General features: G+C 41.1%; 1 long non-coding RNA gene across 2 annotated transcripts in view; it reads left to right on the top strand.

Moving 5' to 3' along the window:
• The window catches only part of LOC103104239 (uncharacterized), a 32,403-nt gene extending 13,539 nt beyond the window's left edge, over positions 1-18,864 (top strand). For both annotated transcript variants that reach the window (XR_467874.3, XR_008911300.1), the window contains one exon: positions 17,492-18,864. This is a non-coding gene — a long non-coding RNA (uncharacterized LOC103104239). The remainder of the gene's footprint in view (positions 1-17,491) is intronic.
• Positions 18,865-24,553: the final 5,689 nt, after the last annotated feature.

Genomic DNA, 24,553 nt, shown 5'->3' with positions numbered 1-24,553 from the left:
ATAAGAAATCCTAGTCTCAAAAGAAAAAAAAAAGTAAATTAAACTGAAGTGCTGAAAACTTGCCAACCCACATAACTTGCACATTTCCCCAGATACCCAAAGAGGACTCTGAATGCTCCTAGCCTTCTTCACCTGCCATAGATTGTTTGACCACCTGGGCAATTCGAGGGAATGGTAGTTGGCTGGGTTCCTGAAATCTAATGTAGGAAAAGAGTCTGAGAAAGATGCTTGCTTCCATTCCAAGGATATTCTCATGGATTCTGAGACAAAAGCTTCCACGCTGACTCCCCTTCTGGGAAGGCTTGGGGTTTTCTGACAGAAGATGGATCTTTCAGGGAAACTGCTCAGGGGGACGCAGAGATGTTTCTGAACAGTGGCTTCTGCTGTGGCAAATGGAGATCTGGGCCAGAGGGTCACTGTGTCAGCATCTACAAAAATAGGATTGGCTGTCCCCATTCCTCTCCTCATTTCCCTCTCTCCCCTCTCTCACTCCTCCTCCCTCCCTCTCCTCCTTTCATCCTTCTCTTTGTCTCTCTCTCCTTCCCCTTCCTTCTTGTTTCTTTTCTCCTTCCTTCTCTCCTTTCTTCCTTCCTCCTCTCCCCTGCCTCATTGTTTCAAGCCTCTCAGACCATGCAGGAGGGAGTCCATAAGAGAAGGAGAGCTCCAAAGCTTGTGTCACAACAAGCCAACCAACTCTTGCTTTTGAACAGCACTTGTCATCTTGCCTGTTCTGTCCACCTGCCAAGCCTGTTTCCACGGCACTCCAGAGTGGGAGGCTGTGGAGACTTCCATCTGGGGCTGATAACAGACGGCAGTGCCCTGTGAGGAAGAGGACGTTAAGAAGATTTTCCTTGCTGTTGGAGACCTCTGGCTCGAGGCAGCCCCTTCAAGGGCAGCAGAGATACTGTCAATTACACACCTGTCCTTCAAACCCCAGAACGTGGTTGCAGTGGTCTCCCACAGCTATAAGTCATGGTCCCCAAATTCAGAGAAACCCAGGACACGGGTAGCAGGACAGAGTCAGGAAGGTGGGGCTGAATTTCTTTTTCCTTCTGCTTTCTTTAACTCATAATATAATCTATCAGGGACGGCCTTTTAAGAGGCCTCTTCAATCCTGCCTGAAGTGATTGATTAAGGCTTGGGATTCTCCTAAAAGAGAGAATAACTTTTCCCCCCACCTAATCTCAGCCCTAGGTCATAATGACCTGTAGGTCTCAATCTCAACCTCTATTAATGATGGGAGATAATATGACACAGTGGAAAATATGTAAGACTTTGATTCAGAAGACTTGGGTTCAAATCATAGCTAAGGCTACTTTCTATTTTTGTAACTTTAGACAGGCCAATTAATCTCTTGAAGAGGGGGGGTGTCTCAATTTCCTTACCTGTATAAATGAAGGGATTAAGTGATATTCCCTCTGTGGGCCCTTCTAGTTCTCTATCTATGATCCTATGACATTGAGGAGGCTTCAGGGGCTTGGAGGGTGGGTAGGAGAATTGATAAGAAGTTTAGATCTCTTTTTCAGTCCACTATTCATTCAGTAGAGAGTTCTTTTCCAATCTGACTGACAAGACCAGGGTTATCCTCTGAAGATGCAGAGTCTATAATTTGTTTGAGCTGGTTATCCTGTGTACCTCCATGGTCAATGGGCCCAGATCTTTCTTCTACAGTCACACTTCTACTGACAAAGTAAGTAGAGAAAGATGAATCCCAATGACCTATCCTGTAGAGTCTGTTCTGCATGAAGTACTTGGATAACTAAGGGAAGTCAGATTTTGTCTTCCTTTGAATTATCTAGACCTTTGTTTCCATTTTCCACTTTACTTTAGAGGCAAGAGATAATCTTTGTTGTGGAGGCTCAGAACCTCCACAGAGAAAAAAAAACAACAACCCAAAATCCTTGTGGATGTTGACCCTCTTGATGGTACATAAGACTTACATTTAGAGTAATTAAAATCCAGGTTTATCATGCCTTCCACGAGTAGGCTTGTCCAGATTCTGTCAGTTCCTTTTCCCCTATCTATGTAGCAATCTTTCTTTCTTTCTTTTTGTATTTAAGAGAAATGTTTTTGATATTAATTAAGTTACATGGCAATTTCCTCCCCCTAATTAAAGTGGAACCTTTTCACAGGACACTTTGAAGTGTCTATGAATATAAGGAACTTTTCATCCTCCGCCAGAGCTCTGTAGTGTCTCTTCATATTGTTCACTTCAGTCAGAATAAAATTCTTTCTGATAATGAAGGGAAGAGCATTTAACTTTTGCAAGCTATCACAAAGTCAAGTCTGCCTGGAGTGGGATTCAGGCACCAGTGGCTTCTTAGGCAAAGAAAGTACCATTGGCTTGCCCCCTGTGGTTCAGATGGGCCATGGAAAAATTACAATTATGTTGGAAGGTGGGCAAGTGGGGTCAAAGAGACAGGAAGGGAAGGGAAGATGGTGGAGCTGGGAGACTCAACTCCTGGATTGTTTTTGCCTGGGTTCTTTGCTCTATTGCTTCTCATTCAAGACATGTCTTTTGGGAAAGAACTTTGCTCCCTTCTTGCAAGGCAAAGATTGGGAGGGGAGTTCACTTTCTCTTGGGGATTGTTCAGCTTAATTAACGACACTTTGCTAAGTGCTTTGATATCCTCTGATGAAAGAAACTGCAGATATACGGAGGCTCCATCAACTCTGATTTCTGGAGGATATTCCCAAGGCTTTGATTATGTCCAGGGGTTACTGGTTCCTGGGGATACAACAGGCCCCAGAAGCCAAGGAAGAAAGGGAAGTTAAGATCCTTAAGGTAATTCCAGACCCAGGAGATAAAACTGGGAGGAGAAAGGAGTAGGAGTAGTTTTTTCTCTAACTTAGAAACTCTTCAGAGAGTGGGATGATGGTAACTCTAGACTTTGATCTTGTGACTTACCCTTGTCCTTAGGCTTCCTCTCTTTTAATCTCCCTGATTACACTAGAAAAGCTTGGGAAAGAAGGAGGAAGTTTGTCTTCTGCCCACAAACCAGCATCTTAGGAAAACCCACCAGGGAAACAGTAGGGCCACTGTGTTATCTGTGGCTCATATGTGTTGTAACACCTACTGTTTTCTTTGTAGGTAGTCAGAAAATTCACCAGGTATGCCCTAATTCTCCTCTCCCAAAATGCCACCACCCCAGAGTGGCATATGCTCTAAACTGTAATTTCCTCATCGCTGTTTCTCCAGCTGATCTCAAGATATCTCCCAAATAGGTCCAAAGCCCCAGAAAACAGCAGAGGGAAAAGACTGCTTCTCTTTCAGGAGCTTTGTTAGGGAGGTGGCAGTTGGATGCAGTCCCTATTTCATAGGTCTTCATTTGGCAACTTAATTATTCTCATTCTTAGACCAGTGTAGGAAAGGCTGGGGGATGGAGAAGTGCTTGAGGGAGGCAGGAGGGCAGGAGGCAGGAGGCAAAATGCAGGCTATTCTATTGTCAGTGGCTGTGGTGGTAAAAGGAGACCTCACCTCCAACATCAGCCAAATAGGGAGAGAGAGAGAGAGAGAGAGAGAGAGAGAGAGAGAGAGAGAGAGAGAGAGAGAGAGAGAGAGAGAGAGAGAGAGAGAGAGAGAGAGAGAGGGAGAGAGGGAGGGAGAGAGAGAGAGATAGAGATAGAGAGAGAGAGAGAGAGAGAGAGAGAGAGAGAGAGAGAGAGAGAGAGAGAGAGAGAGAGAGAGAGAGAGAGAGAAGTGATGCTAAAGTAGGGTTTGGGGAGGTGGGGTGGGTGGGAAGACAGTAGGGATGGTAGCACAGTCAGAGCCTGACTTAGGGAGTATAGTTCTCTGATTATATTACGTGTTCTTCTTTCTTTTTTTTCCTACCTCCTCCTTCTTTCCCTCCATCCCTGGCACTTGACCTTTTCTCACCAAGATTTTGGGTATTTGAAACCGATTCCAATTCAAGGAAACAAAGCTCAGAAAAACCCTTAAACATTGGTAAAACCTGCCAGTACTTGGGCCAGCCTCCCCCACCCCCAGCCACATTTAACTTGTGGTTGCTGCAGGAATAATGGCCACACCATCTTTGGAATAGAAATAGAAGTGGATGCCCTACTCTCCAACAAGAATCACAGTTCTCCCTCTCATCACATCCTAGGCTACTCTGTAGTCCCAAAGAGCCATATTGTCAGATTTGAAAGGAGATCAAAAAGATTTAGTAGTTAAGTACTGAGAAGAATTCAGTAACTAGTACATAGTCTTTCCTCCTCAACTCCTGTCCTCATATTAGGGGATTCCCAAATATATATTGACATTCCCTCAAACATCCTAACTTTCCAGTTACTCAACTTACTCCTTTTCCATGATCTACTCCTCTACTCCACCTCAGTAATATGCAAAGATAGTCATAACCTAGATCTTGCTGTCACCTACAAAGGCTTCATGTTCATGTACTCTGGAATCCTCTTATCCAATCAGAATCTATTATCATTTTACCTTTTTCTATGCTTTGTAATCCCAACACTTGTTCATCATCCTCATTGTGGCCTCCAATCTCTCAGATCCTTAGTTTTGTTTTGTTTTTTCTCCCTTCCCAGGCCATCACCACACTGGCTATACTCTCCTCTCTTCTTCATCTTGATATTGCAGTAAACCAGCTCAACTCCTCCCTGTCTTCTTCTCTTGAATCCCTTGCCCTTTTACCTTATTATTGAGCTTGCTCTGCCAAGCTTCATTCCTGAATTACTCCCAGCTTCCTTTGACTTCACTTCCATTCATGTGCTGCCAAACAAAGCTGGAAAGAATCAAGAAATGGATCCACTACAAATTTATATTATAATTTCAAATGGGTCCTCACTATGGCAATGCAATCCTTTTCTACTCCCCTAATTGACTCCTCAGCCTACTTACCACAGTAATGCTTCCAAACCTTTTTATATCTTCTCAAACCTTTCAGATTTCCACTTTCCCCACCCTCCCAGCAATGAGCCTTGGCTCATATTTTACCAAAAGAAAATATGAAAGCTTGCTTATTCCCTCCTCCTCATCTCAAGTCTCTTTACTAAGGCTAACCCTTCTCTATGTACCAGTGATTGCATCCCAACCCATTTTTCTTTAGCAGATTGTCCCCTCTACAATCCCTACCCTCTTGTTTATCTTAAATCTCTCCGCATGGGCTATCAGTTTTCCCAGTGCCTACAAAAATGTTCATGTCTTTCCCACTCTCATAAAACCCTCTTTTTAACCAGCCATCCCTACTAGTTCATCTCATATCTCTCTTCCCTTTTATGGCAAAACTTCTTGAGAATTCCCCTACTTTATTTCCTCTCATTCTCTTCTTAATTTTGTTTGGTCTGGCTTTTGACCTAATTATTCAACAGAAACTGTTCCCTTCAAAATTCTTATTGTTTAGTTGTTTCAGTTGTGTCTGACTTTGTGATCCCATTTGGGGTTTTCTTGGCAAAGATACTGGAGTGGTTGCCACTTCCTTCTCCAATTCATTTTACAGATTAGGAAACTAAGGCAAACTGGATTAAGTGATTTGCTCAGGGTCTGGGACCTAGTCAGCCTGTTCTCTCTAAAGTTATTAGCCATCCTCTGAGGTACCACCTCATATCTATCAGATTGTCTAATATGATGGAAAATGATGAATGGGATGTGAGAAAATCGGGACATGAATTCCCTGTTGGTGGAATTGTGACCAGATCCAACCATTCTGGAGAAGGATTTGGAACTATTCCCAAAAGGCTTTAAAACCATGCATACCCTTTGATCCAGCAATACCCCTATTAGAGGTCTGTACCCAAAAGACTAATAGGTGTGTATGCCAAAGATATTTTTAAAAAGAAAAAAAGGACATGTTTGTACAACAATACTTATAGCAGCTTTTTTTTCTGGTGTCAAAGAATTAGAAATTAAAAGGATGTCTAACAATTGGGGAATGGCTAAACAAGTTGTGGTATATGATTGTATTAGAATACTATTATCCTATAAGAATGATAAGAAGATTGATTTCAGAAAAACCTGGAAAGACCTATATGAACTGATGCAAAGTATAGTAAGCAGAACCAGGAAACATTATACACTGTAACAGTTATTTGAGGAACATTTATGAATGACTTAACTATTCTTTGCAATACGGTGATCCAAGATAATCTTCAAGGATTCGTGATGAAAAATGCCATCTGTCTCTAGAGAAAGAGATGAAGGAATCTGAATACAGTCTGTGACATACTATATTTAACTTTATTTCTTATTTTTTGTTTTTTCAAGTTCTCCTTCACAAAATGACTAATGTGGAAAAAATTTTATTCTATTATACACATAAAATCTGTACTAGATTGCTTGTTGTCTCAAGGAGGAGGGAGGGAAGAAAGGGAAGGAGGATGAGAGTTTGACTCAAACTTTTAAAAAATGCTTAAAATATTTTTCATATAATTGAGGAACAGAGTAAAATATTATTTAAAAAATAAAATAATAAAGAAAATTACCAGTTGATAACCTTCTTGACTTCTATAACTTTTAACACTATCAATCATGGTCTTCTTGATTTTCACCTCTCCCCAGGTGTTCATGATATTGCTCTCTTCTGATTCTCCTTCTACCTATTTGCTCCCACTTGACAACCATGGATATCTTCCCTAGCTCTGTTTCTCTTTCCTATATTATTTTATTTGGTGATTTCATCAGCTCCCATGGATTTCATTCATGTCACTAATTTCTCCTTCCTTCCTTCCTTCCTTCCTTCCTTCCTTCCTTCCTTCCTTCCTTCCTTCCTTCCTTCCTTCCTTCCTTCCTTCCTTCCTTCCTTCCTTCCTTCCTTTCTCTTCCTTATTTCCCTTCTCCCCTTCCCTTCCCTCCCCTTCCCTTCCCTCCCCTCCCCTCCCCTCCCCTTCCCTCCCCTCCCCTTTCCTTCCCTTCCCTCCCCTTCCCTTCCCTTCCCTCCCCTCCCGTCCCCTTCCTTTCCCTTCCTACACTGCCCCTTGGGTAATGCTAGGCAATTTGGAAGCTGTGATTGGCTCCTTCCCTCCCCTTCCCTCCCCTCCCCTCCCTTCCTCCCTCCTTCACCTCCACTTTCTTTCTTTCTTTCCTTCCTTCTTTCTTTCTAATAAAAACCCTTACCTTCTATCTTAAATTGAAACAGATATCTGTTCCAAGGCAGAAGAGTAGTAAGAGCTAGGTAACTGGAGTTAAGTGACTTGCCCCAGGGTCACACAGCTAGGAAGTGTCTAGGGTCAGAATTTGAGCACAGATCCTGCCAACTCCAGGCCTGGAACTCTAATCACTGAGCAACCTAGCTGCCCAACTCTGTGCATTTTCTACTTCCCATATCTGACTTCATGTCTCAGCTAAAAACTCCACGTTCTACAAGAGGTCCTTGCTGATACTTCATAATTCTAGGGCCATTCCTCTGTTAATTACCTCTAATTTATACTGTACATGGCTTGTTTGTATATTTTTATTTGCACTTTGTGTTCCTTGAGAGCAGTTTCCAATTATTGCTTTGCTTTTCATCCCCAAGTATGAAATGTGAATCATACTTTCTTTGTCTATCAATCAGCAACTTTTAATTTAATCAACCAAAAACTGAAAACACCCCTACTTAACTCCTACTTAATACTAAATAAGGGAGTTTACAGTCACTTACTTGGAGAGCTCCACCCTATTAACCCAATCAATCAGAAACTTGTGAATCCTGTGAGTTGACACCTTCAGAGGCCTATGATAAGAGTTGACACCTTCAGAAAATGAGAGGTGGATCCCACAGACACTGCCCCTTGGGTAATGCTAGGCAATTTGGAAGCTGTGATTGGCCCCTGTGAAGAGGGGAAGGGACAGGAGGTGACTATTAAAAGTCCTGAAAGTCTTTGGCTGGGGGTTTTGGCTGGTGATCTGCCTTTTGGAGGTCAGCTTTGACTTGGGACCTTGGTTCTTGGGTGAGTGTGTAGCTGGCCTTCCTTTCCTGGCTTCTGAAGAAAGATTAGCTAGAGAGAGGCCTTCCCCTCTTAGAGGAGGCCACATGACTGGAACACTGGTCCTCTGGTTGAGGGTTAACAAGCCCTGCCAGGCTGAGCTGAGCACCAGAGCAATATTTAGTGTAATAGGCTAGATATCTTCTCTACCCTCTTTTTACATTTCTCTACTTTCACTCTTTCTACATCTTTGTAAATAAAAACTACTAAAAGTCATTTTGACTTGAGTTATAATATTTTAAATCAGCAACCACCATATTGTTTTAGAATTTTCACATATTTAGTCAAACCCTTAATTTAATTCCTTACACAGGGCTCAGTACAGTGCCTGACACATAATAGATGCTTACCAAGACTCTCTAGACCATCTAGTGTTAATCTAAGAAGGCTTTCAGGCAAAGAATACTATGAACTAGTCCAAGAATGTGGCCTTCCATTTACCCACCCATAGGCCTTCACCTAGGACTCCTCATTCTTATTCCTTATTCCCAAATTCTGGCATTCATTCATTTCCTCCTCAGCTGGAATCAACCATCTCTCCCAACTCTACCCACCTTTTATAGATGAATGATGGAAGGATGTTGAGTGACTTAACAATCAGGATTTAAACCCAGTTCTTCTGACATCAGACCCTATGTTCTTTGTACTAATACTTATTTTTTGTCAGGGCTCAGCTCTGATGTCACCTCCCTTCTGAAACCTCCGGGCCGTCTCCAGATGTGTACTTGTATATATCACTCAACTAATCAAGAAATGCTGAATATATGCCAGGCACTGTGTTAAGCTGGGGATTTAAAGGAGAGCAAAAATAGTTCCTGCCCGCAAGGCTCTTATATTTTAATAGAAAATATGGCATGCAAACAATGTCATGCAAATAAGATATGTAACATAATGAGTGGAAGGAAGATAACCTGGGAGGGGAAGACTCTAGACCCTGGGAGAAACAGAAAAATTATACTATATATGTCTTAATCTCCTGAGGAATCCTTAAGGTAAGGCTCCTTAAGGGTAAGAAAACTTTCATTCTAATCACAGTATCCCCAGAACCTAGCACAGTACTTTTCATATAGTAAGTATTCAATTAATATTTGTTCATTTGTTCCTGGAAAGGGTTATTTTTCACAAAGCTAGGTGTCTACTAAATATAGATTGTTGGGAAGGGAAAGCTAAGCCATCTCAGGTGATCAGTTTGGGGTTGTTGTGGGAGGGATGCAGCAAATAAAAGGTCCTAAGATCTTAAATATAACACAAGAAGAGATCTCAGAGGTAATCTAATCTAAAGTGCTGATTTTAGAGATGAAGAAACAAAGTCTGTTGTTTGGGGGCAGCTGGATGATACATTGGATAGAATGCTGGCCCTGGAGTCAGGAAAATTCATCTTCCTGAGTTCAAACCCAGTCTCAGACACTTCTTAGCTGTGTGATCCTGGACAAGTCACTTAACTCCATTTGCCTCAGTTTCATTATCTGTAAATGAGCTGGAGAAAGAAATGGCAAGCCACTCCAGTGTCTTTGTCTTGAAAACCCCAAATGGGTTCATCAAGAATTTGACACAACTGATAATTACTAAAAAACAACAAAATTAAAACAATGGAGGTTAAATAACTTAATCTGGATCACAGAGATAATTAATTTAACAGGTAGGATTTGAACACAGGTCCTCCTCCTCTGTAAGTGCACTTTTCCCACTGTACTGCACTCCCTCCTGTGAGTCTTGAGAAGTATAAGTATAGCAATATTAATCAACCACGAGTGCTAGATAAAATAGGAGCCTACAATGTTCAATAGGGAATCATAATGTCCCTAAAAAGTTGTCTCTCCTTCCTCTTTCCCTTCTTGATCTCCTCTAATTCTCACCAGATAGATACCTTTGGACAGTAACAACGCAAAGAGTGAAGCCAGGATCCCAATTCAGAATTCTATTATTTTTGTACAAGAGGGTCCCATGACCCCTCATCTTAAGGAACTCTTCTACTTCAATAGAAAAGAAGGTAAAGGGGTTCATACTGTCTTGGATCAGGACAATTAGACATTTCATTAATTTATATAATATCTGGGGCAACTTAAGTGGCTCAGTAGATTGAGAGTCAGGCCTAAAGATAGGAGGTCCAGGTTCAGAATCTGGCCTTATTCACTTCCTACCTGCATGATCCTGGGCAAGTCACTTAACCCCTTTTGTCTAGTCTTTACTGCTCTTCTGCCTTGGAAACAATACACAGTATTGATTCCAAGATGGAAGGTAAGGGTTTAAAATTTTTCTTTCTTCCTCCTCTTCCTCTTCCTCCTCTTCCTCTTCTGCTTCCCCCTCCTCTTCCTCTTTCTCTTCCTCATCCTCCTCCTGCTCTTCCTCCTTCTCCTCCTAGTACTACTACTAACTTTTACATAGCACTATGGGTCAGGTATTGGGCTATTTTACAATTATTCATACACACAGGACTCTCAGGGAGATGGGTGCTATTATTATTACCATTTTACAATTTTGGGAGAAAGGGTTAAATGACTTGACTAGAGTCACAAAGCTAGAAAGTGTCTTCTACCAGATTGGAAGTCAGGTCTCCTTGACTCTATACCTTGTGCTCTTTCCACTGCGCCACCTAGCTGCCAGTTACATTGTAGGCACTAAATAAATGTTTATTGACTTGAACCATTAAATTCAGTGAACATTTATTAAAAGCTTGTTCTGTACAAGGTATTTTCAGGGCTATGGGGAAGATAAGAAGATAAATTTTTAAAAGCCTCTTATAGAACTTACAGTATAATAAGCCAGATGTAATATTCACAAATAACTTTAATATAAAATATACATGATAAGCCCATAAGAGATACAAATAAGGTACTATGAGAGCATAGAGGAAAGAAAGAACATCTCTGACAGGGATAGGGTGGAATGGGTCAAAGAAGGCTTCAGGTAGACAATAATAATATTAGCTACCACTTCAATAGCACTTGATTATGTTATCTCATTTTATCCTTACAATAACCTTGGGGAGTAGAAGCTATAATTGGGATAAACTTGAATGTTGACTTAGAAAACCACAATTTAACATTATCTATGTTGTATTTTTATTTATTTTGTTAAACATTTCTCAATTGCATTTTAATATGGTTCAGGCTCTATTATGGAAGAGCTGGCTACTTGGACCTGTCTTATATAATGGATAAAAAGCTGAATATGCGCCGGGAATATGTAGGTTCAACATAAAATATTTGTGTTCATTCTGGGCAAATCACCAAACCTCTCAATTATCCAGGAAGTCACCTAAGACTACAAATTACAGAGATGTTAATGCTCTGCATAGGCGAAGGGAGTTTTCTCATCATCAAAGTTCCTGTACCAATGAAATCATACTCTATGAGGAGAGGCAGACTGAAGTAAGACACAATGAAGACAGACATGGAAGAACCTGAGTACCAAATGAAGGAGTTTGTGTTTTACTGAAACAGAATGCACCAAAAGTGCCCTGAGCAAGGAAGGTAATTACATGCTCAGGACCATACAAGAGGAATTTGACTAAGAATTGGAAAGGATTTGGCCAACACCAAAATGTCAACCAAGCACCTCCTTTGTGCTCATAATTGGGCTGGGTTTTGGGGATAGAAAGGCAAACCCCAAACTCTCCTATCTTTGCCCTCAAGAAGCTTACCTTCTACTCAGGGGTGGGAGGGATATAACATATACATGGATAATTAAATGCAAAGTTAAATTAATTTTAAGAGAGAGTGAGAGCACTAACAATTATCTGAGGGATCAGGAAAGGTCTCAGATAGCAGGTAGCAGCCAGAATATTCTTTATTTGATGCTAAGGATTTCAAGAGGCAGAAATGGGGATGATAAATTAACACTTGCTAGACATGTGTGTGTGTGTGTGTGCGTGTGTGTGTGTGTGTGTGTGTGTGTGTGTGTGTGTATAAGTGAGACCAGAAAGTAGACTAGAGCTTTAAATGTCGAGATGAGAGATCCTTGAGATCCTTGAGGCAAAAGGGAGACACCAAAGATTCTTGAGCAGTTATCTAGGCTGAGGAAGATAATTTTTTTCAGATAAGTGAACAGATCAGAAAGAGAAGTTGGAAGTAAGGAGACACTGGAGACTATAGCAATTACTTAGGCAGAAGGTGAAAGTCTAGTCATTGTCTAGAGATAGCCAATGGTCAGGGGATAGAGCACCAGGTTAACCTAAATTCAATTCCTGTCTCAGACTCTTACTGGTTGTGTGCCCTTGGACAAGTCACAACCCTGTTATTTGCCTTAGTTTTCTCCTCTGTAAAATGAGCTGGAGAAAGAAATGGTAACTCACTTTATTATCTCTGCCAAGAAAATTCCAATTGGCATTTTGAAGAATTGGACACAGTTGAAGATGACTAAACAACAACTTGGAGATAAAATGTCCCTTTTTTGTGATTTTGTGATTCCTACCCCCTCAGGGCTAATATATAAGAGGGTGCAACTGGGGCCTGAAGAGGAAACCTTGCTTTGGAGAGGTAGGTCCTCTCATGGAGACCCTAGCAAAGCCAGGAGTCCACAGGCTCATTCCTCAGACTGTGACTTGAATTTTGCTTTGGAGACGCACCAGATTCCATAGGACAGATCTGAGTATAACTGAATCCCCTCCCAGTCTCTGACCAGAGACTAGGCAATCCAACCAACCCAGAGACTCGAGAATGCAACCCTAGTGTTCTTAACCTTTAAAAAGATCTTAGCCTGTGGACAGATAAATTAACTCCAGGGCTCTGGGGAGATTAAACCTCATTTTATGGTTTGCTTGTTAAAAACGCATAACTCCAAATCTCACCATAGATTGCAATTAAGATAACACTGGGCTAAAGCTACATGAGAAGTATTATTTACTCCTGATTCCCTGCAAGTTCCCAAACGACAATATGGGTTTTTCCATTTCTTAACCCGCAGTCAATCTGCAACCACCTGCCTTTATGTCTAACATGTTTTATGACACGTGTTTCTCATCTCCAAGCAGAGCTGCTGCTACTAGTCGGTTACCCTTGGTGGCTGCTTAAAGTAACCATAAAAGCCAAAGTTAAAATGAAGTTCCCAGGGTATGCCCAAGAGCTCAGGAATCATTCCATCACCATCTGCTTCTCCCATCCTCTGCTGCCCCAGAGAGGTGAAGGTGCCTTCAGGTATTCCCCATGGATTGTTGGGGCTGGAACAGCACAAATAAGTCCCCAATTTCTACTGTAGCTGGCTCATAGCAGAGCAGATCCAGCTTGTTCAGGCCTTCCCAGGGATCTCTTGTCACTGTCCACAGCCACTGGAATCAAAGGTTTCGGAGCTTCTTCCATCATGAAAGTCTTCCTCATATCTAACCTGCATCTTTCCTGTTGCTGCTCAAACAGAATTCTTCTCTGAAGGTCTGTGTATGATGGAGAAAAACAGGCTACCTTCCTCCCTGTGTAGGTGTAAGGACCACTCCTAGGAACATGAGAGCCCAGTGATCTTGGGAAAAAACAATGGCTCAAATGCAGCTGCTCTTAGTGGATGAAGGGGAGAGCCTCTAAGTCAGAACTGGATTCAAACCTTGCTTCAGATGCATACTGGCTGGGCGACCCTGGGAAATTCACTTAACTAACTCAGTGCCACGGTGACTTGGTAAGAAGACTCTATGTTGGCATTGGCAAAGGGAGTTTCCTCGCCAGGGACTCCCCGTACTGAGAAAATAACAGGTCGTGACACATCCATGTTGGGTACCTGGGGACCCAAATGCCTTCTCCTGGAGATCTGATCTTAGACCTCACCTGTGGTTGAAGGACACCTGCTAACCCATGTCGAAAATTGTGCCTCCCCCCCAGTCCCCCCTCCTACTTCCCATGACACACAATAAGCTTCCCATCAGTCCTTGACACAGAATTACACAAAGGCTCAGGACCAGACCCTCATATTTTCCTTCCCTAGGGGTTGGCTGGGACTGATTTTGCCAATCTTCTAAGTCTGTTGCCTAGCAAGCCACAGCACATCTGGAACCCCGCTGCTGTCTCAATTGCACAGCTGTCTCTAGCAAAGATGCAGTCATCAGAAAGCCGCTGCCCAATGGCAATCCAGACTGCAATCTTTATATGGATCAACTCTTTCTATCTTTGTGTGGATTTCACTTCTCACTCACAAAGACAACAGGGTGAGTTAGCAGTGTTCATACTGAGATGTGAGTGGCTTTAAAACCAGCGTGAGGAAGATTTCCACAGGAAAAAAAAAAAGCCTTCTTCTTTCCTGGTGACAGACCTGAATTTTTTGCTAAGGGGAGAGGGGAGGAAAGCTCCCTCTCCAAGAGCATTTGTATGGACCCCTGGGCTTTGAAATGGAGAAAAGCTGGAAGATTTCTCTGAGGCAGAGACACCATCAGATAGCTCTGGCCAGATATAGCTTTTGCAGACCTACAAAAAAAAAAGTTTTCAAAAACTTATAGCAGCAGAGAAAATTTGGAGGATTCCCCCCCACCTTGTACAACTGTATAAAGCATATTGTTTGGGGTGGAAGGAGGTGGGATTGTCACCTGCTGTGAGAGTAAATGAAAAACCAAAATCCCTGCTGGAGGCGGGGATAGAGAAGAGGAAATGAGAAAGCAAGCAGACGATGACCAATGGCATTGAGCTCTTTGTGGAGGGAATGCCACTGATGGAAAGAAAAACTACAGTAGCCAGCTCTCAATAACTGGCATTCTCTTGGCCAGAGCTCTCAATGCCTGTTCTTTTCCTCAGGACAGTGGAACTGATGTTCATAATGATGGCCCAGAGGCACTGCAGGATGCTGAAGTGCTTTTAGCACCTACGAGATGACGTTTAAAATAGAATAAGGGTCAATTAGAGCAAAGAGAAGGAAGTGGCAGACCACTATAGTAGCTTTGCCAAGAAAACCCCGAATGGAATCACGAAGAGTACAGATACAACTGAAATGACTGAGCCACAATAGAGCAAGAAGGGGCTTTAGAGATTGATCAGAATGACCCCTTCATTCTACAGTGGGGGACACTGAGGCTCAGAGAGGGCAAAATGATTTTCCAAGGTCATAAGATCATAGGATTTAGAGTTTAATGGAATCTTAGAGATCATTTAATCCATCTCCCTCATTTTCCAACTGAGATGAATTATCTTGCCTTTAAACACAGAACTAGTAAGTCACAGAAATAGAATTCAAACCCAGGTGCTCTGAGTGTAAATCCAACTAATCAGCCAGGGATCATAGTTCTTGATCCAGTGGCCTTTGTGTTACTTTCTACTACAATTCTGGAGCTAACTGCCTTTTATTATATTTTAATTCCTTGAAAATGGATGCTCTATACATGCCATAAATAGTAACCACCCTTAAAAGACTATTTGATTAGTCAAAAGAGACCTTGTTTTTAGAACATTTTGGATAACAGAGCTTATTATATATATATACACATACACACACACACACACACACATATATACATTGAGTATCATGAGTCAGACAGGCAGGCAACAAGTATTATTAAAAGCATACTATGAGATGCAGCTAGGTGGTCCAGGGCTAGAGCACTAGACCTTAGCTATGTGACTCCAAGCAAGTCACTTAACCCCAATTGCCCAGACCTCATTGCTCTTCTGTCTTAGAACTGATACTAAGACAGAAGGCAAGAGGTTTAGGAAAAGAAAGAAAGGAAAGAGAAAGAAAGAAAGAAAGAAAGAAAGAAAGAAAGAAAGAAAGAAAGAAAGAAAGAAAGAAAGAAAGAAAGAAAGAAAGAAAGAAAGAAAGAAAGAAAGAAAGAAAGAAAGAAAGAAAGAAAGAAAGAAAGAAAAAGAAGAGAGAGGGAGGGATAAAGAAAGAAGAGAGAGGGAGGGAGGGAGAAAGAAAGAAGAGAGAGGGAGGGAGGGAGGGAGAAAGAAAGAAGAGGGAGGGAGGGAGAGAAAGAAAGAAGAGAGAGGGAGGGAGGGAGGAAGGAAGGAAGGAAGGAAGGAAGGAAGGAAGGAAGGAAGGAAGGAAGGAAGGAAGGAAGGAAGGGAGGAAGGAAAAGGAAAGAAACAAAGAAAGAAAGCCCACTATGCTTCAGACACCATGCTAAGTAAATGGAATATAAAGAAAGGCTAAAAAAGCCCCAGCCCACAAGAAGCCCACATTCTAATGTGTGAATGACATGAAAATAATTAAGTATGCACAAGAGTTATACAAAATAAATGGAAGGTAATCTCAGAGCAGCTTCAGAGACTGAGAAAGGCTGAGGTTGGCACTGGAGCTGAATCTTTAGAGAAGCAATGGGGACTAAGACACAGAAGTGATGATGGAGAGGACTCCAGGCAGGGGGATTAGCCAGGACAAGAGTGAGGGTAGGAGAGGTAGAGTATCATGTATGAGGAAGGGTAAGTATGCCTTCTGCTGTACCTGAACTGTGGACTGCATAGAAGGTGACCAAAAATAAATAAATAAATAAACAAATAAATAGATAGATAGATAGATAGATAGATAGATAAATGAATGAATGAATAAATAAAATAAGAGGACTGTGTAGGAAGGAGCCTAGTCAGGAAGAGCTTAAATGCCAAAGCATTTAATGACTTTATGACAAAGGTAGGTGACAGAGTGAATAGTGTGTTGGACCAGCATTTAGAAAGCCCAGAGTTCAAAATCCTGACTCAGATACTTATTAGCTGAATGATCTTAGATAAGTCACCTAAACTCTCAGCCATGGTTACTTCATCTATAAAATGGGGATAATGAGACATTCTATATGAAATAATTTGCAAACCATCAAGTTCTAGATAAATACTAGTTATTTTTTATTATATGTTACTGTAAAAATAATTTAATCACTATTTTAAAATACTACTACTAATAAAATGAAGAAATTTAATTACTAGCAGAGTGACCTTGGTCACATCACTTCACTGCATTATTTCAGATTCCTCATCTATAAAATGAGCCAGAGAAGGAAACTCCAAATGGAATCACAAAGAGTAGGACACAACTTAAATGACTCAACAACAAATGAATATTATTATAATAATATTTTTATCTTAGAGAGAATATAGAAACACCAGGGGTGTGACACGGTCAAGTTTGTACCTTGGCAGAATTACTTTGGCAGCTAAGTGGAAGAAAGATTAGAATGGGGAGCAACTTAGGGCAGAGAGACCAAGCAGAAGGCTATCCTAGTAGTCCAGGCATGAATATCTGAGGGCCTGAAAGAAAGTAGTGACTATATAAGAGAAGAAAATTTTATACCTAGGCGTGGTGTGGCATGTGTATAAATGAAATTATTCTTTTTACTTTTAAACATTTATCAAGTGCTTGAAAGTTTGAGAAATGACTTATATGCATTATCTCATTTAAACATCACAATTGAATAGTTCCTTGGGGGATCATGATGGCCATTTTACAGATGAGAAACTGAGGCTCAAAGAAATGTCAGAGATAGGGTTTGACATAGGTCTTCCTGTCTCTGTGTCTAATTTTCTATCCAGTTATACTGTGCTTTCCATATTCATTGTACTCCATATACAGGCCAAGTAGGTGATCCAGCAAGCTGAGAAGACAATTTCCTCTCTGGGTATATGTGTGTTGTAAATGACCTAATTTATTAATTTTATCTTCATTCCTTTTTTAGAACTCTGGACACAACGAGAGCCTTCCAGATTACCTGTCAGTGTTGTCACTCATATGTGTATCAATATTCCAGAGCTCTGACAACCTTCTTTATTTTTAGCCTTAAATTCCACTTTATAATATAAATATCACACTCTGGGCAGGGCACCAGAGAGCAATTACTGTACTTCCCAGGTGAGGCAAGTTGCTTGGCCCCAAATCGTCAACACATTCCCCAGGATGTGTTCTCTTCACTCAGAGATGATTGGAAGGCACTTGTTACACAATTAGATAGCCTTGGAAGTGAGAGAAGTCATTGGCACACATATCAGCAAAGGGCAGTGGATCCACTCCTTCCTTCATGGAGGGTTCGGTGAAGACCTATTTCTTCAGAGATGTTGGCAGGGGCAGGAAGCACTACCCCGAGCCTAGTTCCCTGCTCAGGGCATGTGGAACTTTTGTGTCAAGGAGATCAAGGCCAATGTATTACTAAATGAGTAATCTTTCCCTTTCCATCCTCATCAGCAAATCCAATCTTGCCGCTCCCCCCCTCCCAAACAAGCTTCCAAGTGTTCACTTGACTCATTCATCCTCCTACCAGGTTTATGGAAGTTTGGGCTTATCTATCCTAGCCTTCTGGGATCTGGGTGCAGGGAAGGTACCCCATTGTGGGAGTTCAGAAAACACCACTCACCAAATCCACCATTGTACAACTCCAAGAGCTAATAACCCAGTGAGTCTACCTTCTGCACTCTCTGGCTAGAATCTTGGTGGTGGCCCAAGAACACTCAGCCATCATTTCAACCTCCATGCTGTACTTTGCCAGCTCTCCCTCTTACAAGTTTATCAAGTTGAAGGATGACACTGTCAACAGACATTAAAAAAAGAAGAAGAAAGAAACAGGAAGGGAAAGGAGAAAGAAGGGAAAAGGGAAAAAAACTACAACCTACAAGGCTTACTCAGGTACAAGGACGGTATCTCCCTACTGCCAAGGTCACGCAGGCTGGCGTGATGTGTCCTCATTCTTCACTATCACTTAAGCCTTAAGTGAGCTTCTCTGGGTCCCCAGCACCATTTCTCTGCTGGCCTCTGTGCAGCCCAGGAGAGAATATCCTGGTTCAACAGGAGATTGCTTTGTAAGACAACAGCTGAGCTGATAATGCCAGCAAAGTCGAGACACCAGGGACCTCTTACAATTTTAAGATCCAATCAACTTTAAAATATTACTGTCGAAGGCAGATTTGAGCAGGGGCTCTAGCAAACAATTGATCCTGGTATATTTACTGAGAGTCAAAGGCACTCCGTTGAAATATTAATCTTGGGTGGGGGAGCACAGGAAAACCAGGATAACATCAGGCAGCCAAAGTTCTTTCTATAAATACTTCAACAAAATAAGTTTGATTAAGTAGGTGGTTTATTCAGTTTTGTATAACCTCACCCAGAGAAAATCTGCCAGCCAAACAGAAGAGAAGGGCCGATGATGCTGGATGAAAGCTATGTCTTTTCCAGATCTCTCCCATGGTCACTCACCAGCCCTATGCCTCCTCTTGTCCAAAGTATTCTTCAGCAGTCCCTGTCTCTTTTCAATAGATCTACATTAGGAATGGAACTACAGGAACAGACGAGGGAGAGAGCTGCCCAGGACATAACAGATGGGTGGGCAGGAGAAAGGATACTTAAATTTCACTTTTTAAAAAATATAAACACGGGAATGACAGAAAATTCAGCTTTTCTTTGCCCACAGGTTTTTATTTTGTAACAAATCAAGTTAATGTTGATACACTGGCAAGGGAACTAGGTTTGGAGTCAGAGGACGTGGGTTCAAATCTTATCTGCCATTTCCTATTTGTGAGACCTTTGGCAAGTCATTGACCAACTTGGCCCTGTGTTTTTTTTTTTTAATTTCTAAAAAGAGAAGATTGGATTAGATAGCCTATGAACCCGCTTTCCAGTTTTGCAGCTCTAAATCTTTGATATTTAATGACAAGTCTCAAGCCCGCTGAATGCACAGAGGTCACAGGTTTAACCTGTACTCACCTCTGCTATCGTCAGTGCCAACTCCTTGAGAGACCAGGGAAGATGGGACCCCTCTGGGTCCCAGGACTTTTAGACGGAGGGGCTTTGGGACCCTCATTGCACTGAAGGCTGTCGGGCTGAGGGGAGAGAGGAGAGAAAGCCACCTAGGAGTGTGAGCCATTTACCCTGAACATGCAACATTAGCCCCTCCCTTTCCTCTCCACCAGAAACATCAATAACGTCAATAGAGCCAGTGCCCTCGCCCAGGCAGCGCAGTGTGCCCAAGAGTGCAAGGACAAAGAAAACAGCTAAGCCGCCTCTTCACTGGGCTTAACAAGGGTGCATCCCCAGCAGTCGATGGAAGGGCAAAGTGGAGGGTCAGCTCTGCTAGAACATAAGAGGTTTCAGTCATTAGCAGGCTGGAGTTTGGTGGGGGAATGAAGTTAGAATCCTGAGTCAAAACCTCTTCAAGATTTGTCAGGAGAGAGGAGAAGGAAGGTGAGCCCTCCCAATGCCTGGGATGCATTTGGATGAGGTCCTAGGGGCAGCGTCCCAGCCTAACATCTGGGAAATGCACAGAGCCCTGCAGAGCTCTTTGTCCTGCTTAATCCCTCCTTGTCCTGCCCCAGGACCACAACAATCTTTTTTTTTTCTAAAATCCTTATTTCAAATTAGTAACAACTTATTTTTTTTAAGATCCTTACCTTCTTTCTTAAAATCAATACTATGTTTGGATTCTAAGGCAGAAGAGTAGTAAGGGCTAGGTAATGGGGGTTAAGTGACTTACCCAAGGTCATACACCTAGAAAGTATCTGAGGTCAGATTTGAACCCAGGACCTTTAGTCTTTAGTCCTGGCTCTTAATTCTAGCTCCCCCTGAATAACAACTCTTAAGACAGAATGGCAAAGCCTAGGCAAATGGACTTAATGACTTGACCAGGATCACACATTTAGGAAGTGTCTGAGGTTAGATTTGAACTCGGGTCCCCCTGACTCCAGACCTGGCATTCTCTCCATTGAATCACCTCTGTGCTCCCACAGTGATCTTTTATTTTTAAAAGCCTGAACCTGTATGGTGTATAGAGGAAAGAGCTCTTAACTCTTTGCTAGACATTTTGGCTTTATGGGCCAATTCAGACACTTGCTAGTTGTGCACCTCACCTAAGGCCCCCAAGCCCGAGTTCCTTAAGCTGAAAAATGGACATCATAATACCTCATCTAAGTTCTTCTCCCACTTTTCATATGTACTGGCTCTGTGACCCTGGTTAAGTCACTTGTTACAATTGTTTTTCTTAAATTCAGCATTCTAACTCTTCTAGCTTTGCTTAATCTGCATGTTTGAAAAAGATGCCATCTACCTATGCCTGACAATATTGAACAATCAACAAGCATTATTAAGGGCAACTTGCTACAATCCAGGCCCAGGGCCATGACTAAGGATATAAAGGAAGTAGAAAACATATTCCTTGCTCTCGGGGTGCTCACATTCTAATGGAGGAGACAAGTGGCAAAAAAACACAAACAATTGGGTATATAAGACATATATAATGTAAATGAAGGCCATACCAGAAAGAAGGCACTAATCGAGAGGGGGCAAGGAAAGGGCTCCTGCAGAAGGTGGGATAGGAAGTGAATTTTGAAGGAAATCAGGGAAGCTAAGAGACAAAGGTGAGTAGGGAAAGGATTCCAGGCATGGAGGATAGGCAGCGTAAAGGCACTGAGTCTGGAGATCAGAGTGTTCTGAGGAATAGACAGCAGGCGGCTGTGGCTAGATCATATTGTGTTTGGAGGGGGGTAAATAAAATACCTGGAGATTGGAAAGGTAGCAAGGAACTAAGTTGTGAAGCAGAGGTGTCAAACACATGAATGGTGGCACTCTTCAGTGCTGCCTCAACCAAAATAAAATGCAATTGGGATATATCTAACAAAATAAATACAAATATAATAAAACACAGACAATATCATATTTTAAAACTGTCAGTATATACCCCAAACCATTCTCATATATAGATTACTGAACACATTGGATATTGAGGGTGAATCTGAGTGAAGAGTATAGGATGGCTCCCAGGTTGGTAGCCTGAATATGGCTGTGCCATCAGCAATAATAGGGAAACACAGAAGCCAGGAGAGCTTGGAAATGGAAGAAGATAATGTAGTTTGTTTGGGGTACATTGAAACTGAGATGCTGTTATGCCATCCATAAATACATCCAGTTAAAGATGTCCAAAAGGCAGTTAGAGATAATGACACTGGAGCTCAGGTCAAATATTTGGGCTAGATAAATAAATCTGACAATCATCTGCAAAGAAATGATAATGGAATTCACAGACGCTAATGAGGTCGCCAAGAGAGATAGTATAAAGGAAAAAAGAGGAAAGGGCCCAGGAAAAGCAGTTAGGGCACATGTATGATTAGTGGGTATGACCTGGATGAAAGGCCATCAAGAAAGCCTGAGAAGGAGTAGTATGACAAGTAGGAGGAGAGTCAGGAGAGAAAAGTGTTAACATAGAAGGGAATGAATACTCAGGAGAAAAAGGTCATCTACAGTATCAAAGACTGTAGAGAGGTCAAGAAGTAAGATTACTGAGAAAAGTTCATTAGATTTGTCAATTTAGAGATAATTGGTAACTTTGGAGAGCACAATTCCAGTTTAATGATGAGGTCAAAGTCAAATTACAAAAGGTTTAAAATTGAACAAGAGGACAGAAGTAGAAGCAACAAATGTTGATAGCTTTCTCAAGTACTTTAGCCATAAAATAATGGAGGAAAATAGCTAGTAGAGATGGTAGAATCTAATGAGAGCTTTTTCTTTTTTAAAGGATGGTAGAGACGTGACTTTGTTTATATGCAATTGGGAAACATGGAACCAAGAAAAGATCCTTAAAGCAATCCAACTAGACTTCCTTCCTAGCTGACATAAAACCCAAGCATGATAAAGGTTATTCTTTGGGTCCATATAAGAATAGCAAGAGAGATTTTGTCAAATGCTGTACAAAAATTCGGTAATTTTTATCTACAGGAGTTTAGTATGTCTCACCCTGCCTATTTCCAATTAATTGTCAAGTTTTATCCATTCTACCTCTTCAACAACTGTAACAGCTGACTCTGCCTTTTGATTAATGCCATAACTACCATATTTCAGGCAATAGAGTACTTATTGGCTTCTTTTTATATCTTCTTCTTTAATCTGTTCTCCAAATTCATCCTTCGTATCTGCCAAATTGATATTCTTCAAGTGCAAATCTGGCCACTTTACTCCTCCACACAAGAAGCTCAGCTCTCTCATGCCTTTAGGATAAAACACACACTTCTCTGTCATTTAAATCCTATCCTAATGTGGATTCAGCCTATATTTCCAGGATAAATGTATTTGAATTCTACTCCAAATGTATGACAGTCCAGCCAAACTGGCCTGTTTGATATATCCCATAAATGACACTCCATTTCTCTTCTTCATGATTTTGCATAGGTTGAATCCAGTATTTAGAATACTTTCCTTTTTTATTTCTGCCTCTAGGAACACATTTCTGCCTTCAGAGATCAACTTAACTCTAGCTTCCTTTCCATCCCCCAATTGCTTTAAATTGATGTTTACATGCCCTGTGTTTATTTATCTGCAGACATACATCCTCTGAGTAGAACATAAACTCCTTTAGGGTAGGGAATGTCTTGATTTTATCTTTTTGTTCTCTATATCTTATATGGTGACTGGCTCTTAATTAATTCTTATTGAATAGTTGATTTATGTTAACTGTCCAAAAATGAAAGAAATTAATTTAATCAGACATGATTTCTTATAGATGAAATCATTTTAGCTTTGTATGATTATATCTTTGTTTTCTTCATGTTCAGTAACTATCCCTTTAACAATATATTACAAAATTAAAACAACTTTGATATACTACCTCACATCTATTAGATTGGCTAATATGACAGAAAAGGAAAACGACAAATTCTGGAAGGAATGTGGAAAATTGGGCCACCACTGCATCAACAGAAGAAATGGCTGAATAAGATATGGTATATGAGTGTGATGGAACTGTGCTATAAGAAATAATGAGGGAGATGGTTTCAGAAATTCTGGGAAAACTTCTACGAACTGATGGAAAGTAAAGTGAGCAGAACCAGAAAAACATTGTACACAATAACAGCAATATTGTAACAATGTTCAACTGTGAAAGACTTAGCTATTTTGATCAATACAATGATCCAAGATAATTCCAAAGACCTTTGATCAAAAGTGCTATCCACATCCAGAGAGATAAGTAGAATTTAAAGGATTTTTTTTCATTATTGCTTTTTATTACTTAAAAAAAACACCTTATGGAAACATATTTTGTATGACTTCACATGTATAATAGGTATCTTTTTGTTTGTCTTCTCAATGGGTGGGCTGGAAGGAGGGAGAGAATTCGGAACTCAAAAAACCTAAATGTTAAAAAAATACATATATATGTATATGCATATATATATATATATATATATATATATATATGACGTGGTGTAGGGGGAGTAATACTGGATTTGGAGTTAAAGGAGTTGGATTAGAATCTGTTCTGAATTAGCTGTGTGAATTTAGGTAAGTTGCTTGACTTTGATGGCTTTCAGTTAATTTCCCTCATGTAATAATTGAGTTGAATTAAATGTTCTTTAAAATTCAAGTTCTAAATTCTATGAGTCTAGGATTAGAAAGGACTGATGCTCCTCTCCATCTACAGAATGAATGAATGAAATATCTATGAAGTACTTTTGATGAGTCAGACACTTTGCCAAGCACGGAAATACAAGGTAGGGCATTCCTTCAAGAAACTTGCGTTCTAGGAAACGAAGACAAGCATAGGTAGGTGGAGCAGGAAAATGAGGCCAAATGCCTTAAATTGTTCCAAACTGACACATAACTAGTATTTTCTCAGGACATCTGGAATGCCAGGTCTCATTCTCTCTTAGTTCCAGAGAAACCTTGGGTGCAGTTTGGGACAAGGCAGTAATAGTCATTTATTTCCACTTTCCTCAGTACTGTGGTAGGGGCAGTGAGCTGGCATAGCAGAAAGAGAACTGGGCCTAGA

The sequence above is a fragment of the Monodelphis domestica genome, chromosome 4, assembly GCF_027887165.1.
Source record: "Monodelphis domestica isolate mMonDom1 chromosome 4, mMonDom1.pri, whole genome shotgun sequence".
Lineage (NCBI taxonomy): Eukaryota > Metazoa > Chordata > Mammalia > Didelphimorphia > Didelphidae > Monodelphis > Monodelphis domestica.
Note: the sequence above shows the minus strand (reverse complement) of the source record. Positions and strands in the feature narration are given on the sequence as shown.